The 18,848-nt window shown below is 38.0% G+C and overlaps 1 protein-coding gene across 5 annotated transcripts in view; it reads left to right on the plus strand.

The window, feature by feature from the left end:
- DIS3L2 (DIS3 like 3'-5' exoribonuclease 2) overlaps positions 1-18,848 on the plus strand; it is a 401,609-nt gene that overhangs the window by 14,488 nt on the left and 368,273 nt on the right. Inside the window, exon 1 of one of the 5 annotated variants that reach the window (XM_063104732.1) lies at positions 8,990-9,009. The exons of the other annotated variants lie outside the window; for them this stretch is intronic. The gene's annotated coding sequence lies outside the window, so the exon portion shown is untranslated. Of the gene's footprint in view, positions 1-8,989; positions 9,010-18,848 lie in introns of those variants that run through there. 5 annotated transcript variants of the gene reach the window in all.

Below are 18,848 nucleotides of genomic sequence, written 5' to 3' on the forward strand. Positions count from 1 at the left end.
TGTGGATGAACTTTTCAGCCTTCTTTTTCCTTTTTCTTAATACTTTTGAGGTTAGTGTATGTGGAGACATGATGACTTTGATTACCATTAAAATTATGCATATAGCTGGTGGATAAGATATTTTTCAGCTCTATTATTAAATAACTGCTTTGATATTACAGCATGAAATTTGGATTGCGCCTGTGATAAATTTGCTCCATAAAATTTATGCTTTGTTGCAAGTAAAGACCCTAAGTGATAATAGTAGTTGTTGCTGAATTGTTTGCTAAATAGGTTATTTTGACATTATGACCTGTAATTGACAGTTTTTAAAAGGAAATTAAAAAGTCTTCTCATGTGCTTTATTATAATTTAGTATGTGTGTGCGGGGGGTGGGTAGGGGCGGATGAAACAACACTATTAATTGATAATGGTTAAATTTGATGATGAACACATGGGAATTCATTACAACATTATTTCTACTTTGTATATGTTTTTAAATTTCCGAAATAAAAAGGTAAAGTATCCTCAAAAGGTAATGAAGGAAAGTGGCAAGATCTGAGACAGACTTTGTTTAGGGGTAGGATTAAGGAAATACATGTAATGATTTCCAAGTCTTTCTAGGGTGGTTTTTTCAGTGGTGCTGAAGTACTGCTCCTAAATTATTTCAGGAGTGAGAATATTATAGTTTTACCCTGTTATTGCCTAAGTTTACTGACCAAGGCAGAGATCATCCAGTGTGACTACTTATGCGTTATGAAAACAAACCCCCTCCTTTTAATTTTTTTACAAGACACTTTCTTTTGCTATTTGGAGCTGAGCATGAATTCCAACACCAATGGTTACTTTCATATGCTTCTTTAGATTCTGATTTTCTTTAAAAAGACAAAATTTTTGTTTGGTCCCTATTCTTTTAGATTTTTCAAGTGTCTCTGTTACTTCCTCCACTGACTGAATGGAGAAAGATTTATTCTTGTTTCGAAAGGTACTTAATGTTTGACTTGAGCTTTTTGCTACTGTCTAGAGTTTGTTTCCAAAGTTTGCATATTTTTATTAAAAAGAGGTTAGAATAAATTTCATGGGGTTGAAAATGCCAATTGGTATGAAAGTCTTTAAAGAATAGGAAGTAATCTTATTCATCCCAACTTAATAATTCTATAGATGACTTTAATTGTAGTAATAAAATGTGAGGGAGAAACATGAGATTGAATTTGTAGTATAATCCTGTATAAAGTAAACATGAGAAATGAAGCTATTTGTTGAAAAATGAAGCAGTTTCTACCTCTTGATATTTTGGGGCTTTACTTGGTAGCACAGCTTATGTTTGAGAAGACCCTGGGAGATCTCTTCAATTTTGGTTTTGTATGCTATCTTATTACAAATCTTGTACTTGTTATTGTGTGATTTATGACCAGAATTCTAGAACTTAAATGGCATTAGGATGATTCTGTCTTTATTAGAGACAGGTAGATGATACTATAGATCCACCCTAGCAATATCCTTCATGTGCTTCTTGCTATTACTGATGTGCTACCAAGTAAGGTCCTCATAGAAGCTACTCGTTATCCTTGGCCCCACCTTCTCAACTCTTCTTTCCCATCAGTGTTTTGACATGCTCAAGTTTCTCCTTTCATAACAAGATAGCAACAACAAATGCAAACTCTATCGTTTGCTTCCACCTTTTCCTCTTCACAGCCAAACTTCACCAAAAAGTTGATTGAACTCACTAACTCCACGTCCTCCCAGCCCGTTCATGGCTCAGCTTATTTCTTTTTAGTTGTTATCCCTATTTCTTCACTAAAACAGCTCTCACTAAGCTCCCTGTGACATCCATGATGCTTAGTCTAATGAACACTTCATTCTTTATTTTACTTCTCTCAGCAGCATGTGACTTTATGGCCCATTACCTTCTTGAAACTTTGATATTGTTGACATCACACTTTCCCAAGTTTTCTCTTATATCTCTTTCAGAGGAGGCCATTCCTTTTCAGTCTTTGTAATTTTTTTTCCTTTTTTTTGTAATCGAATCATAATTGACTATACATATTTTTTGGGTTTAATGTTGATGTATGTTGATCAAATCAATTTATTAGCATATGTATTATTACAAATTGTACTTATTCTTTATGCCTCTTATCCAATCTCTCCCCATCCCCCCTCCGTCCCCCCTCTAAGAACCCTAGATTTTTTCTTCTGTCCTTCTGAAAGAGTAACAATTACTCTGTTGATTTGTTGCCTGGATGATATGTCCAGTGTTGAGAGAGTTGTGTTCAGGTCCTACTATTATCGTAGAGTAGATGCTTCTGTCACTCTGGAATGGGCTTTGTGGAGAGAGACATCCTCTTCTTTTCTTTGGTCTCCGCTAGTGACTCACCTTGTATCAGTGCATTCAAGTGGCTGGCAGGCCATCTGCACAGTGGTTGTGGCTTCTAGCCACTTTTGTGGCAGCCATAGCTATTGGGGCTGTTGTGGGCCACCCACATGGAAGTAGTGTTTTGACATGCTCCTTGCCTGGTTGTGGGAGGAGGGGTTGGTCCCTGGCTCCATGCCTCAGGACTACAGGTGGACCCCGTGGCAGCAGCAGTGTGCTTGGATGCAGGAGGAGGGGTCTTCCCTGGCCCCATGCCTCAGGACTCTGGGCGGGCCCTGTGGCAGTGGCGGTGTGCCTGATTGCAGGAAGAGGGGTTGGTCCTTGGCTCCATGCCTCAGGAGCCCGGGTGGGCCACGTGGCAGCAGCAGCATGCCTGGTTGTGGGAGGAGGGGTCAGTTCCCAGCTCCATCTGTTTTTACGTTCCAAGAGGTTGTTATGGAGCATTTGGGTGGGAGAGGGAGATGGGAAGGGGGAAGAAAATAGGGTGGGAGGAGAAAGGAGTGGGGGCATGGTTGAGGCCTGTTGCACCCTCTTTATTCCTGCAGGGAAGACCAAAGGGCTTCCATTGGTGGCTTGGTCATTGCCAGGCTGAATGCAGATGTCAGGGGTGTGTGACTGAAGCCCTCAGCCCCCCACTGCCCTGGCTCAGGAGCCTGGGGCACTTCCTGTGGCAGCTCAGTGGTCATTGCTGGGCTGGTTGTGGGTGTCAGGAGGCACAGCTGAGGCCCCTCGTCCTCTCACTTCCCTGGCTTGTGAGCCCAGAGGGCTTCTGGTCCTTCTAGGTTTTATAGGTGTCCTTTGGTGAAGTGAGACCTTTACTAGTTAATATCAAACTTTGTCTCTGGTTTGTGGGTATTTTGTTTTTTCTTTCAGATCTGTGTTGGATTATTTGCTTTTACCACTATTTACTCTGCACTGGAACTAATTTTTTGTCCTTTGCTTCTAAAATGGGGGAACTTCCTTTGGGGACCAGCACTTGAGCTCTGTGATTGAGCTAAATTGCTGCTTTGCTGCTGATTCCTTAGGGAAGGTTTTCTGTGCAGCTCAGGTTTTAATGGTTGACTTTGTAGGTACTTCCAGGTCTTGTGAGATCTGGTACACCTGGGTTGTGTGGAAACTCTGGTCTGGGCCTGAGTCTTTTCAGCAAACTGCACCCCCTGCAGTTCTGTATTCCTGACCAGTCTACACAGAGTGATCCTGTGCTGATTGGGGGGCAGATCAGCTGTCCATGCTGTACCCCATTGTTCCCCTGGTGGTCCATCTCTTCCACTGCCCACACTCCAGACTCTTCCCATGGGATAAGCCATGTGCCAGTCCCTTGCAGTGACTCACTGGCCTCTGAGTGGCTCCTTTTTTCAGTTGCCTGTGGCCTCTCACTCCTATGTGGGTTCACGGGAACCTGTCAGTGGTCTTGCTGCCCTTGGGGCCACCAAGGCCCTCTTCTTCCCTGCCACCTCCAAGCAACTTCATAGGAAGGCTACAGCAGTGGCTTTTGCCAGCTCTTGCTCTGTACGCTTACCAGCTCCAGCCTTGAAACAGCTGTGGCTCAAAATGGTGGGAGCAGTCCTTTCTTTCTCTAATCGTGGCTTCTCCTGCCTTTATGGACTCCGTAGGTCTCTCCTCCTCTTCCCCTGAGCTCTAGAGGCCCCAGCTGGGCTGTTATTGCTTTTTAATAGTAAATTGGTTGACTTGTGGGAGAGAGTGACAATGGGGACCATCGATCCCACCATCTTGACCGGAAGCCCTGGCTATTGAACTTTGAGGCTCCTTAGGTCTCCATCCTAGATCCATTCTCCTTTTAATGTTCTCTTCCCAGGCTGATCTCATCTATGTTCACAACTTTAGTTACTTCAGTTATAATTTGTTCTCTGGTGACTGCTAAATTTAACCTCAGCCCAGATGTCTTCAGAGCTCCTGACATGTATATCCAGCTACCTGTTTGGTACTATCTCTTGGAGTTGCAGTCACCTCAAACTCAGCATGTCTGATCCTGGGCTGATGATCTCCACCCCTTGACCCCAATCCAATAACCCTGTCCCAGAGAATGTCACTCCCATCCATTCAGTAGTGTAAGCCAGAATACATGAAGTTGCCCTTGATCACCCTCTTCTCCTCACCCTTCATGTTCAACTGATTGCCATGTTTTGTTGATTTGGCTTCCTAAATATTTCTTGATTAAAATTTCTTGATCTCAGTGCCGTCATTTTTTACATGGACTGCTCAAATAGCCTCCTAACCCAGGGCCCCGTTCATTATTCCCCCGATTGCCAATCCTTTCTATACCCTGAAGCTAGAGAGATCTTACCAGAATGTAAATCTGATCATGTCATCCTCCTGACTGAAAACACTCCCATACTTAACCATTGGTTGTAGGAAAAAAAAAAATCAAAATTCTTAATACATCCTGCAAGCTCTGGCATGATGTGGCACCTGCTTTTCCCTCCAGCTTCATCTTCCCTTACTTTCCCATTTGTTCTCTAAGCTGTGGCCACATTCCTTGAGTGTGTTATATTCCCTCTCACTCCAGAGTATAAATTTAGTTTGAAATTATATATCAATTTGCATAATTGTTTAACATTTTTCCTTCCACCTTAGACTGTAAGCTTCATGAGAGGAAGGACTGGTCTCCTTTTCTTCTTTTTCCATTGTGTTCCTTAAGGCCAAGCGTAGTGCCTGATCCAGTTTAGAAGCTCAATACATTTTTGTTAAATAAGGAATGAATGGACAAGTAAATGTTTCAGTCAAAATCATAAGACATAAAGGGATATGTGAAGTGAGACAGAAGTAACAAGTTACATTATGCAAACATTTTCTGAAGGACTCTCTGAGGCAGCGGCATGAGTTTTAAGTAGGATGGAGACATTATCAGAGCCACACACCAGGAAAGGTAAACTGGCTGTGGGATTTAGGGCTAGATATGAAGGAGGAGAGGCTTGAAGCAGGAGAGGCTATCAGGGATTAGTTTAGGTGAAAGGTAGTATGGACCAGTACTAGAACGATGACAGAGAGACTGTAACACATTTGAGGGTGTAGAGGAAAAATGATGGGACCTGAATGAATATGCAGGTGGGTTGAGGTGACGAAATTTCTGTGAGTTTCATTATCTCAGTCTCCTAAATTCATCATTTCATTTTTCTTTGTAAGTGGTAAAATTTTTCAACAAACTCTATTGAGCTGTTATTCAGCAGACACTCCACTAGGCTTTGGGGTTGTGGAGGTAAATAAAAAGTTTCACCATCTAAGTCTCTTAATTATATTTTTTAGTATAATGTTTTTAAAACTGATTAAAACTATATAAGCCTAGGGCCGGCCCCGTGGCTCAGTCGGGAGAGTGCGGCGCTGGGAGTGCCAAGGCCACGGGTTCAGATCCTATATAGGGATGGCCAGTGTGCTCACTGGCTGAGTGTGGTGCTGACCATACCGAGCCAAGGGTTGCGATCCCCTTACCAGTCAGAAAAACAAACAAACAAACAAACAAACAAAAAACTGTATAAGCCTAAGTTCTACCAAGAGTTTTAATACTTGTACAAGTTAGAGAAGCAGTTAAGAGCTAGAGTTCAAGGTCATATGGCATTATCCTTGTTATAATACATGAGATAGTCTTTTTTCTTTATCAGTAACCCTTGATTGAGGCCAGCAGTTGCAGAATTAACTGTAAGGGTCTGCAGCACTTGAGTTTAATTCTCTAGAGATTTTCACACAGATACTAAAATGATAGGTTATAGGTAAGAGGTATCCAGCTAGTGCCTTTCATTAAAATGAAATAATTATATATGTTTAAGCTTCTCCCTCCCATCCACTTTACTACGTAAGGATAAAACAGAGAACTCAGATTTCAACTACTCTTTTTGGTCTTCTTAGAAGAGCTCTAATGTTCAACATATTAAGAATGTCTTAAATTGTCATTCAGCTATGGCACTGGCCAGTTTCTAGAAATGAAAAAATAACCCAGTCCATTTTTTCTTTATGGATCATGCTTTCTGTGTCATGTTTAAGAACTCTTCACCTAACCCTAGGTCAGGAAGCCTTTCTCTTATATTCTCTTCTAAAAGTTTTATAGTTTTATGTTACATCTAGGATCTTTTTGAGTTAATTTCTGTATAAGGTGTGAGGCTTCGGTCAAAGTTTATTTTTTTGTCTGTTGATGTCCAATCATTCCAGCAACACTTGTTGAAAAGGCTGTCTTTCTTCCCTTGAATTGCTCTTCCACCTCTGTCAGAAATCAGTTGGGCATATTTGTATGGGGTTATTTCTGGGTTCTCTATGTTGTTCTGTTGGTCTATGTGTCTTTGCCTCTGAAAATAACACATCCTGATATCTATCTATAGCTATATAGCTTAAAATAGGGTAGTGTGATTTCTCCACTTTATTCTTTTTTTGTGCATTATTTTAGATATTCTAGTTCTTTTGCATTTCCGTATAAATTTTAATATAAGCTTGTCTATGTCTACAGAAGATCTTGGGACTTTGATAAGAATTATGTTGAATTTATAGATCAGTTTGGGGAGTATTGACATCTTTACTATGTCATAGTCTATTAGTATCAACATCTTATCACTTCAGGTGAAACATAGGAACCTTACCACTGTTTTTAGGCTGCTTTTTCCTCCTTGTTTTATGATTAGTTGTCTTAATGTCTCCTTTACATACATTGAGAACTACATCAGATGGTATTATATTTTTGCTTTTAACCAACTAACATACTTTTAAAAACCCAAGAGGAGAAAGATAGTCTAGCTTTAGTACATTTGCCTATAAAGTTATTGACCAATATTAGTTACTTTTTACTTCTAAAAGTTCTACTTAATTCTTTTAAGATTTTTATCTTTTTTAGTAAGCTTCTTTCACTTGTTTACTTTTCTTTTATTTCTTTGTATACTTTATAGTTTAACAATATTGTTTGTCTTTTTTAAAAAGAAATTATTTTGCAACACATTTTGCTGTTTTTTTTCTGGCTCTCAATCATGATGCCCAGCTGAAGCCCAGTCAAAACAGCCACATTTATTGATTTTTTTCTTCACCAGTAAGTGTGTTTTTTCTCGCCTATCTTTTCACTGAAATTGTTGCAATTCAAGGGTCTGAGTTTTTGCAGGAGGGCTCACTTCCACCTCTCTATGTTTCATATGGTCAAGGCCTTATCTCCTGACCCCCCGCAGCTTTAAATAACAAGCTTTTTGGTAGTGACATCAGAAAGTACTTCCAGGGTGTCTGTATCCTCAACTTCTATTTTTTTCTGGTTTCTAGCTCTCACTCAATTTTTAGCTCCTGGGGATTTTCTCTTCTTTCTAGAGAGCTTAACTGTGCATTTTGAAAGAAGTTGGTAACATTTTGTTAGCAGTTGTAGTAAGCTGGTATCAGAAGGTTTTTCAGAATATTGATGCCACTATGTTACCAGAAACAGAAATTTCTTTTTTCTTTCTTTCTTTCTTTTTTTTTTTTTTAAAGAGTCACACATCTCTCACTTTATTTTACTATTTTTTTTTTTGGCAGCTGGACAGTATGATCCTAACCCCTGACCCTGGTATTATAACACCACACTCCAGCCAAATGAGCTAATTGGTCAGCCCCCGCCAAACAGAAGTTTCTATTCTGGAAACACCCCATTTCCAAACCATTCTATGAATCGTAGATTGTTGGGTCCCAAAAGGGACTCACCCCTGGTTCCTTAAGAGCTGGTTACCTGGGACAAAAGTTGCTTGCTATTTCTCAGGAGGGGCTGTGGATATGACACTTGTCTTGAAAGGAAGTCTGCTCTCACATCTGCCAAGGATGTCAAGTGCTACATTGTGTGTGCTTGATCTGTGTCAAGTGCAACAGCAATGTCAGGAAGGATCCAGACTGAAAACTGACAGTAGGATTTCACAATCAGGAGATCTTTGCCAGAGCGGTCTCTGGTCTCTGTGGAATGGAGGGGGAAGAAACCTATTGTGTTTTTTAATCTCTGGGAGGACAGTCCTTAAGTCTAGGCTATTCCTGTTTTCTCAGAAAGAATGACTTGTTTATCAATATGTGATGGTTTATTTCATGTTCTTTTGTTTTAATACTCTCTGGGTTCCAACCTTGCCTTAGATAAATTAGCTCTGTCAGAAACTGAATTCAGCCATAGAGTGTAGGACCTGCCCATTGTCTACCTATCTTTTGTTTTATGTCTCTTTAAGTGAGGTGATCAGGTGACAGAACTGAAGAGGTGAGAGCTAAACTGGGGTATTAGAGAAGGAGAGTATGATAACATGAAGCTTCTGTTATGTGGAGTTTGTAAAAATTATTATGAAAAGTTTTAAACATACAAAAGTAGAATAGTGCATCTACTCCCATTTATCCATCACCCAAATTCTATATTTACATATTTGCTTTATTCATCTTTTAAATATATCTTTCTTGGCTGAAATACTTTAAAGAAATCCCTAATATTATTCATGTACGTGTATATCTCACTATGTAGTATGAACATTTTCAGACATAGTCACAGTGCTGTTACCATACCTAATGCAAAATTGGTAGTAGAATATTAACGAGGCTTTCTTTCTTTCTGTCTCTTTTTTTTTCAGTTCTTTGAACATGCTGAGATTGTTCCTCTTTTGTTGTCTTCACATTTGTCATAGCCTCTGCCTAGAAGGTTCTACTCTGAGTGACACCTTCACATCGAGAACTTGGCCCCAGTATTATCTCCTTAATAGACGGTTTTCCTAATCACTGAAGCTAAGCTAGTGTCCTCTTTCCCCATCTCATTGGTTTCTATCTCATCACTCTGTTTCATTGCCTTTTTATCTGTGTACTCATTTATTGTTTGTCTTCTCCCCCTAAATTGTAAGTACCTTGGGAGTGGGGACCTTCTTGGTCATATTTATTGCTCTATGCCCAGTATTTAAAGAGGCCTAGTGTGTAGTAATGAAGCAAATGTTCAGAAATAAGTTGCTCTTAGAGAGATTAATAACAAAAGATTCCAGAATTTGCTTAATATTTTATAACCATTATCTCTTCCTACAGCTGATTCCTATTATAGAGCTTTTCTTTTCTCAAGAACCTTAACCAACAGCTGTGTTTGCAAAAAGTGCTGAGCCGTTGTCCCTTTTAGGACATTTAATCTTTTAAATCCTCAAAATATTTTGTAAAGTGTAAGTGAGTAAAGTCACTTCTGACCTGTTAAGAGGCAGTGTTTTTACTGACATAACTCTTATTTTAGATCACTTTATTTGAGCTTGCAGCTAATAAATCTGTTTGGCTCATATGAAACAGGATGGAATGATCTTGTAGCCCACATATCCTTTAATTGATTATTTGAACTTCTTTTATTTAGTGCATCATTTGTATTTCATGTTAGGGGGTGTTTTAAAATTTTTATATTGCCAGTTGGGAATATTCTTTAGCATGAGAAAAAATGTAATTCAATAAAACAGATATGATTCTGTAATTAAAGACTTGGATTCTTTTAAAAAATGTGTAATTTCAGACCTATGGAAAAGATGCAAGAATGGTACAGAGAATTACTCTGTATTCCTCACCAGATTCCCCAGTGTTAACATTTTACCACATTTGCCTAAGTATCTCTCCTGACTAGCCCTCTTTTTTGAGTTGTTTAAGAGTAAGTTGCAGACACAAAGCCATCTTCTTATATAATCATTGTGCAGTTATCAAAATCAGGAAATTAACATTGATATAATACCATTAACTAATCTGTAGATTTTTTTCAAATTTCCCGATCATGATCTTTATACGAAGAGAAAATCTAAGATCATGAGTTGCATTAAGTTGTCATGGGTGTTCAGTCTCCTTTAATCTGAAAGTTTTTCCTTTCCCTGACTTTAACATTTTTGACGATTACAACCCAGTTATTTTGTAGCAAGTCCCTCAATTTAGTTTTTACTGATGTTTCAAAAGGGACATGTTTTTCTTAGTGCATCCTATCATGTGATGATTTGTCCCATTACAGGTGTTTACTTTGATCTCTTGGTTAAGGTAAATTTGCCAGATTTCTCCACTGTCAAGATATGATTTTCCTCTTTGAATTTATTAAATATCTTTGAGGATACTTTGAGACTATTTAATATTCTGTTACTCTTCAAACTTTTGCCCATTAGTTTTAGCAACCATTGATGAATATGAATTAATTATTGCAATGATGATTGCCAGTGGTAATTTTCTAATTTCATTGTTTTTTCCTACGTTTAGTAGTAGGGATTCTGCTGTCAGAACTTCCCCCTTTCATTTATTTATTAACTTTTTGTCTTTTTATCAGTATAAACTCAAGCATTCTTACTTAATGGGTTATAAACTGTTATCATTTAAAATTTTTGATAACTTAATTGGCATATATTTGGCCAGTAGGAGCCTTTTAAACTGACCGCCTGTAAACTCTTGACATGTCTCTGTCATTTTTTGAGTATTTCCTTAATTTCTGGAACAACAAGATATTCTAGGCCAAGTCTTGGCAAACTTTTTCTTTAAGTGGCCAGATAATAAATATTTTTGGCTATTATGGCTTTGTGGGGCATACAGTCTCCGTTGCAACTACTTAACTCTGCCTTTGCAGCAGGAAAGCAGCCATAGACAATTTGTAAACTAGTGAGCATGGCTGTGTTCCAGTAAGTTTATTCACAAAAACAGGTGGCTGACTAGATTTGGCCGGTGGGCCATATTTTGCCCGTCCCTTTTCTAGGCTCATCCTTGTACTTTCCTACTCTAGTCTCAGAACTGGCCATTTTTCTAAGGAAAAATGGTTCCTTTTAGTGGTGAGTGGTATTTAAAAAAGGAGATATAGGCACAAGATATGCCCATTGTTCCTGGGATATCATTGATTCTAGGCCCTCTCAACAGGCAGAGCTAGGGAATATAAGAATATATATATACTTATGTACTTGTGTATGTTTGTGTGTTGTGTGTACACAGACATCTATATTTCTGTATCTGTGTATATATGTTATAAGCCATTGAGTTATACTGATATCTCCAATTTCATTTCACTTCTAGCCTTTCCACTTTCTATATTTTTAATTTCTTTCTCTAACACTGACAAACCTGGCTGTGATTATCCACAAGTATTTCCTTATTTGTTCGATCCAAGAATGTATAGAAAGTAATTTTAGAATGGCTAACCCATACCTCTGTGAAAAACCAACCTATTAACTGGAGTTTAATTTTTATTTACACTTCTTTTTTGTCTTTAGCCTTAGGGTTTGGTTGAATACTGTGCTCAAAAGTTACTTGGGTTAGAGTGTTGTCCCCTTTTCTCCTTCCCCCTTCCCCCAGTATGTTGTTATTTATTTATAAATGAAAGTAAAAACTGTATATGTTTGTAGTGTATAACATGTTTTGGTATATGTATACATTGTGGGTGACTCAATCAAGCTAATTAACATATCCATTACCTCGCATACTTACTTTTTTGTGGTGAAAACACTTAAAATCTTCTTTCTTAGTAATTTTCAAGTATACAATATATTGTTATTAACTGTAGTCACCATGTTGTATGATAGAACTTATTTCTCCTAACTGAAATTTTGTGTTATTTGACAAACATCTCCCTACTCCTCCCAACCCCCGGCCTTTGTTAATGGCCATTTTACTCTCTGATCCTGAGTTCAACTGTTTTACAGTCCACATGTGAGTAAGATCATGTGGTATTTGTCTTTATGTGCCTGGTTTATTTCACTTAGCATAATGTCCTCCAAATTCATCCATGTTGTCACAAATGACAGGATTTCCTTATTTAACCGAATAATGCTCTGTTGTATACATATACGCCACATTTTCTTTATCCACTCATCCTTGATGGACACTTAGGTTGATTTGTATCTTGGCTATTGTGAATAATGCTGCAATAAACATGGGAATGCAGATAGCTCTTCAACATACTGATTTCATTTCCTTTGAATACATACCCAGAAGTGAAATTGCGGAATCATAGAGTAGTTTTATTTCTAATTTTTTTTTTTTTTTTTTTTTTTTTTAGCATGGCCTTGAGGTGGCCATGGGGGTGGGGAGTCAGTGTAGATTCTTTTTTTTTTTTTTTTTGTCTTTTTGTGACCGGCCGCACCGCGCTCAGCCAGTGAGCGCACCGGCCATCCTTATGTAGGATCCGAACCTGCGGCGGGAGCGCTGCTGCGCTCCCAGCGCCACACTCTCCCGAGTGCGCCACGGGGTCGGCCTTATTATTTCTAATTTTTTGAGGTAACTTCATACTGTTTTTCATAATGTACTAATTGATATTTCAACCAACAATATACAAAGATTTCCTTTTCTCCACATCCCCACCAACACTTGTTACCTTTTGTCTTTTTGGTAATAGCCATTCTAACTAGAGTGAGATGATAGCTCATTGTGGTTTTAATTTGCATTTCCCTGATGATTAGTGATGTTGAGCATTTTTTTTAATATATCTGTTGGCTATTTGTATGTGTTCTTTTGAGAAGTGTCTATTCAGGTCCTTTGCCCATTGAAAGAAAGTGAGCCGAGATACCAGGTACTGTTCAAGGTTTATTAAAGAAAGAAACTCTGCTGGGGTGTGCTCAAAGTAGCAGGCGGCCCAGGGCTGCCCTGGAAAGGGGACAGCACCAGGTGTGGGGGTGGTGGAGCTTATATTGGTGTGTTGGCTCCAAGAGCTGGGTGATACCATCAAGGAGGGTCATTATGCCAATGTGGATTGGGGTGGAGAACTGCATCCTTGTGGAAGCAAAAGGGGTTTCTGTTTAAGTCAGGAGGCTTCTTGTAAAGGGAAGGGGGAGGGGAGGAGGTGGGAGGTGCCATTTTGTACTTGGGCTTGTCTAAAGTGATGCTGGTTATGTTGCAGATCTATTACCCATTTCTTAATTGGGTTGTTTTCTTGCTACTGAGTTGTTTGAGTTCCTTATATATTTTGGGTATTACCACATTATCAAATATATGGTTTACATACATATTCTACTATTCTGTAGGTTGTCTCTTTACTCTGTTAATTATTTCCTTTGCTGTCAAAAGCTTTTTAGTTTGATGTAATCCTATTTGTCTGGTTTTGCTTTTGTTGCCTGTGCTTTTGGGTTCATATACAAAAAATCTTTGCCCAGACTAATGTTGTAGAAATTTTCCCTTATGTTTTCGTCTAATTCTTCTTGTAGTTTTAGGTCTTACAGTTAAAGTCCTTAATCCATTTTGAGTTGATTTTTGTAAATGGTACAAGATATGGGTCTAATTTTATTTATCTGCATGTGGATATCCAGTTTTCCCAGCACCATTTACTGAAGTGATGCTCCTTTCTCCACTGTGTGTTCTTGGCATCTTCACTGATGATCAATTGATTAGTAAATGTGTGTATTTATTTCTGGGCTTGCTATTCTGCTCCAGTGGTCAATCTGTCTGTTTTTATTCCAATATCATGCTGTTTTGATTACTATAGCTTTGTTTTGATAATAGGTGGTGTGATGCCTCTGGCTTTGTTCTTTTTGATCAAGATTGCTTTGACTATTTGGGGTCTTTTGTGGTTCTGTATGAATTTTAGGATTTTTTTTCCCTATTTTTATGAAGAATGTCATTGGTATTTTGATAAGGATTGCATTATATCTGTAGATTGCTATGGGGAGTATGGCCACTGTAGCAATATTAATTCTTCCAATTCATGATCATGGGATATCTTCCCATTTATTTGTGTCCTCTTCAGTTTCTTTCATCAGTGTTCTATAGTTTTCAGTGTAGAGATCTTTCACCTCTTTGGTTAAGTTTATTCCTAAGTATCTTATTATTATTATTGTAATTTTTTGTAGCTATTGTAAATGGAATTGTTTTCTTGATTTCTTTTTCAGGTAGTTCACTATTAGAGTACAGAAATGCTGCTGATTTTTGTATGTTGATTTTTGTATCCTGCAACTTTGCCAAAGTTGTTTATTCTATTAGTTTTTTGGTTGAGTTTTTTTTATTATTAGCATATTCATTATTACAAAAAATAATTTTTCTTTATTCCTTTTACCTGCATCAATCCCCAAAACCCCTCTCTTCCTCCCCCGTCTCTAGTATCCTTAGGTTTGTTCTCTCCTTCTGAAAGTTCAATATTATTATGGTCTGTTCCTCCCTCCCTCCCTCCCTCCCTACCTACCTTCCTTCCTTCCTCCCAGTTATGAGTGAAGACATGTGATATTTCTCTTTCGGTGCCTGGCTTATTTCACTTAACATAATTTTCACAAGGCTCATCCATGTGGCTGCAAATGGCAGAAATTCATTCTTTTTTATGGCATAGTAGTATTCCATTGTGTATGTATACCAAGTTTTGCTTATCCAGCCATCCATTGATGGACGTTTAGGTTGGTTCCATATTTTGGCTATTGTAAATAGAGCTGTGATGAACACAGGAGTGCAGATATCCCTTTGGCATGGTGACTTCCATTCCTTTGGATATATACCCAGTAGAGGGATTGCTGGATCATATGGTACTTCTATCTGTAGTTGTTTGAGAAACCTCCATACTGTTTTTCATAACAGCTGTGCTAATTTACAGTCCCACCAGCCATGTAGGGGGATACTCCTTTCCCTGCATCCTTCCCATCATTTGTTATTCTCAGTCTTTTTAATAATGGCCTGTGTAACTGGGGTGAGATGATATTTCAGTGTGGTTTTGATTTGCATTTCTCTGATGATTAGTGATGCTGAGCATTTTTTTAGTACCTGTTGGCCATTTGTATGTCTTCCTTTGAAAAATGTCTATTCATCTCCTTTGCCCATTTTAAAAACTGGATTATTATTACTATTTTTACTGTATAGTTGTTTGAGTTCCTTATATATTATGGATATTAATTCCCTGTTGGATGTATAGTGTGCAGATATTTTCTCCCATTCCGTAGCTTGTCTTTCTACTCCATTGATTGTTTCCTTTGCTGTGCAGAAGCTTTTTAGTTTGATATAATCCCATTTGTTTATTTTTTCCTTTTGTTGCTTGTGCTTTTGGGGTCTTATTCATAAAGTTTTTGCCCAGTCCTCTTTCCTGTAGTGGTCCCCTATAAATTTTCTTTTAGTACTATTATGGTTTCAGGTCTTATATTTATGTTTTTAATCCATTTTGAGTTGATTTTGGTTATGATGGGAGGTACAGGTCTAGTTTCATTCTTCTGCATATAGATGTCCAAATTTCCCAGCACCATTTATTGAAAAGGCAGTCTTTTCCCCAATATATGTTCTTGTTGCCTTTGTCAAAGATCAGTTGGCTGTAAGTACATGGGTTGATACCTGGGTTTTCTGTTCTGTTCCATTGATCCAAGTGTCTGTTTTTGTGCCAGTACCATTGCTGTTTTGGTTATAATAGCTTCATAAGATAATTTGAAGTTGGGTGGTGTTATGCCTCTGTATTTATTTTTTTTGCTCAGGATTGCTTTGGCTATTTGAGGTCTTTTGTTATTCCATATGAATGTTAGGATTCCTTTTTCTTTTTTTTTTTTGTCTATTTCATGACCGGCACTCAGCCAGTGAGCGCACTGGCCATTCCTATATAGGATCCGAACCCACGGCGGGAACGTTGCCGCGCTCCCAGCGCTGCACTCTCCCAAGTGCGCCACGGGCTCGGCCCTAGGATTCCTTTTTCTATTTCTGTGAAGAATGTCATTGGTATTTTGATGGGGATTAAACTGAATGTGTAGATTGGGTAGAATGGACATTTTCATGATGTTAAGTCTTCCAATCTAAGAGCATGGTATGTCTTTCCATCTTTTCGTGTCTTCTTTAATTTCTTTCAGTAGTGTTTTGTAGTTCTCATTGTAGAGATCTTTCACCTCCTTTGTTAAATCAATTCCTAGGTATTTTATTTTGGCAACTATTGCAAATGGGCTTGCTTTCTTGATTTCTTTTTCTGTTAGTTTGTTATTGGAGTATAAAAATGCTACTAATTTTGGGGTGTTGATTTTGTATGCTTCAACATTACTGAAATTGTTAATCATCTCTAAGAGTTTTTTGGTGGAGTCTCTAGGTTTATTCTTGCTTTGCCTCCCACGGATATGTCACCCCTTTTCCCCTGGGTGATGGAGCTGCCAAAGAATACTCAAAGCCCATCTCTTCTGAGCAGTGAGAAGCCCCGAAAAGGGGTTAATCTCCCAGAACCCTCTAGAGGCATTCCTTCCATTTGGGAAATTAACCACAAATTGGGGTTCTCTTCCCGCATTTATTCTCCAGACCAAGAAATTACAGGAAGAGAACATCGGTCGTGTTTTTGCTAAGTGTAGTTTAACAAGTGTAACAATAGAAGCTGGTGACATTCAGTAAGACAAGCAAGGTGACATTCTATAATGCAAGTAAGTCGATCCACTAACAAAAGCTTGATTTTAGCAAACATTTTCTTCTTACAGCAATTTCCCAGTATCTTTACATATCCATCAGTGACCTGTCTGTCTTTGAGCCAGCAACCTTGCTATTTTACAATTCTTTATCTTACAACAGAGACTATAGCCTGGGGAAAACGTCCTGTCCTTTGCAAGGTCAATATTTGAAACTGCTAGGCTTTGGAAAACCAGGCCCTGTGAAGTACATTTGCTTTATGCAAACTCCACATCTCCCCCCATTTTATTTATTTAAAAGAAAAAACAACAGCTATAGATCAGGTTTTCACAGTTAAGACAAAAGCATTTAAAGCAAAGTTGGTATCATTTAGCATGGCAAGGCCTTTTAATTTACTTCAGGTGAGGACTGATGATGTCATCATCTCAGAGTGGCTGCATCGGCATCATTCCAGGTGCTGTGAATTGGGTGTAATTACCCATTGTTGAAACTCCGGAATGGGATTCTGCCCTGTATAGTAGTTGATTCTGAGTCCAGAGAGTTTGTTAATGTTCACCTGTCCAGGACATTACTGTTTCCAAAGCATCTAGTCTTTTGTAAAATTTTTGATCAATTACAAGTCTTTTGTTTAAGAACAGGATGTCTCATCCAAGTTACAAACACCCTCTTTAAGGCCAGGAAAATTTAGAGAACTGCCTTTGTAGAGAAGATGTTATTTCCCCCTTTATGATCAAGGCATTCCTCATGAAAGCATTGATGATCAATATCTTCATTGAAAAGGTCTTACTTTTCTTTGTATAAATCCCACACTGCTGGGAAGGCCCTTTCCTTGGTGGTGATCTGTCCCACGTCAGGGGGAAAGATGAACAGCAGGATGAAGCAGCAGGTAGGCCAAATTAAGGCAATATGAAAGCGGGGTCAGCAACTTAGAAGTGAGACATGCTATCATATATCCAAAATTTTAAATTATATCCTGTTGTAAAGAGAGATAGTGAATTTTCATTGAATTTATAAAAATAGCCATATTGTCATAATAATCATATGGATACTTAATAACGTTAATTATTAAATTTTGGGGGGATCAAATAGGGAGAAAACAAATACTTCTATTTCTGTTTTAAATGATATTTTACCAAAAAAGGTAGCTTAAAAGAGAGAGTTTTTTTAAATTTGGAAAACAAAACGTTAAGAGAACCAGCAGTGTTTCAAAATAAGGAAATTGTAAAAACCCATAATTCTTTTTAATTAGTTCACTAATTAACTTTTGTGTTGGCCTTTGTGAACAATTTCACAAACCCATCAATTTCTTTATTAGAATTTCAAAAGTTTAGTTTAAAGGTATGAACTCAAAATTTTTCAGGAAACTGTACCTATCAGAGTTTTTTCATGAAATATTTGAAAACAACATTTTAAAATTATAATCGAACCAAGATTATGGCTGGCATCATTTATATCAAAACACAGATATTTAAGAACCCTACCAGATTTTGGAACACATATCCATAACACCTTCAGTACTGACAATGCTTTCCCATATAGTCTAATTTATTAAATAAGCCAATTTTATACATTTTTTATATGTCCTTTGAGAAGCTCCAGGGCACTTGGAACTCCTCAAAGTTAGTTTAAACCAAGAGGTTAAGCTTTCAGAATTTAGATTTGGAAAACTTTGTCAAATAACAAAAGACTTAAAGCACTTAGTTGAATAAAATCACAAGTTATTACGAAAATAAAACCAAAGTGACAAAGGGTTTCAAAGGCAGAGTGCACAAGAAATTATCATGAAATAAGTTTCTTAAGCCAGTTATCTAAGGGACAAAGAAACCTTTTTACAGTTTTGTATTAAGAGCAGTCAAGTGAAAAGACCTCAAGTAATGCTGTTTGATTAGTAAACCCAGGCAATGATGTGTGCTGATAAGAACATTTTTATACCTTCAGGTTAGTAAATAGGCATCTGTTTATCAGAGTAAATTATACAAAGCTCAGTTTGAGTTTTAGCTATTTTTACCAGATACATATTTATGGTTTCCCAGCCCAAAACTTGGTGTATTAGTTAATGTTAACTAGGGCCTATGTGATATTGGGCATAGGTTTCCTTTCACTAGCCATTTTGGGTCCCAGGTTTCCAAGTGGCATTTGGGGCCATGTGGAGCTTAAGACAGATGGCGGTATTTATAAAGAGAACGTCTAAAAGATACTGTTTCTCTCAGCATGGCCAGGAGGCAGAACTGAGATAACAAGGAGATGTACTGACCTAGAGACAAATTCAGGTAAA

Source organism: Cynocephalus volans, chromosome 1 (genome assembly GCF_027409185.1).
Source record: "Cynocephalus volans isolate mCynVol1 chromosome 1, mCynVol1.pri, whole genome shotgun sequence".
NCBI classification, from domain to species: Eukaryota; Metazoa; Chordata; class Mammalia; order Dermoptera; family Cynocephalidae; genus Cynocephalus; species Cynocephalus volans.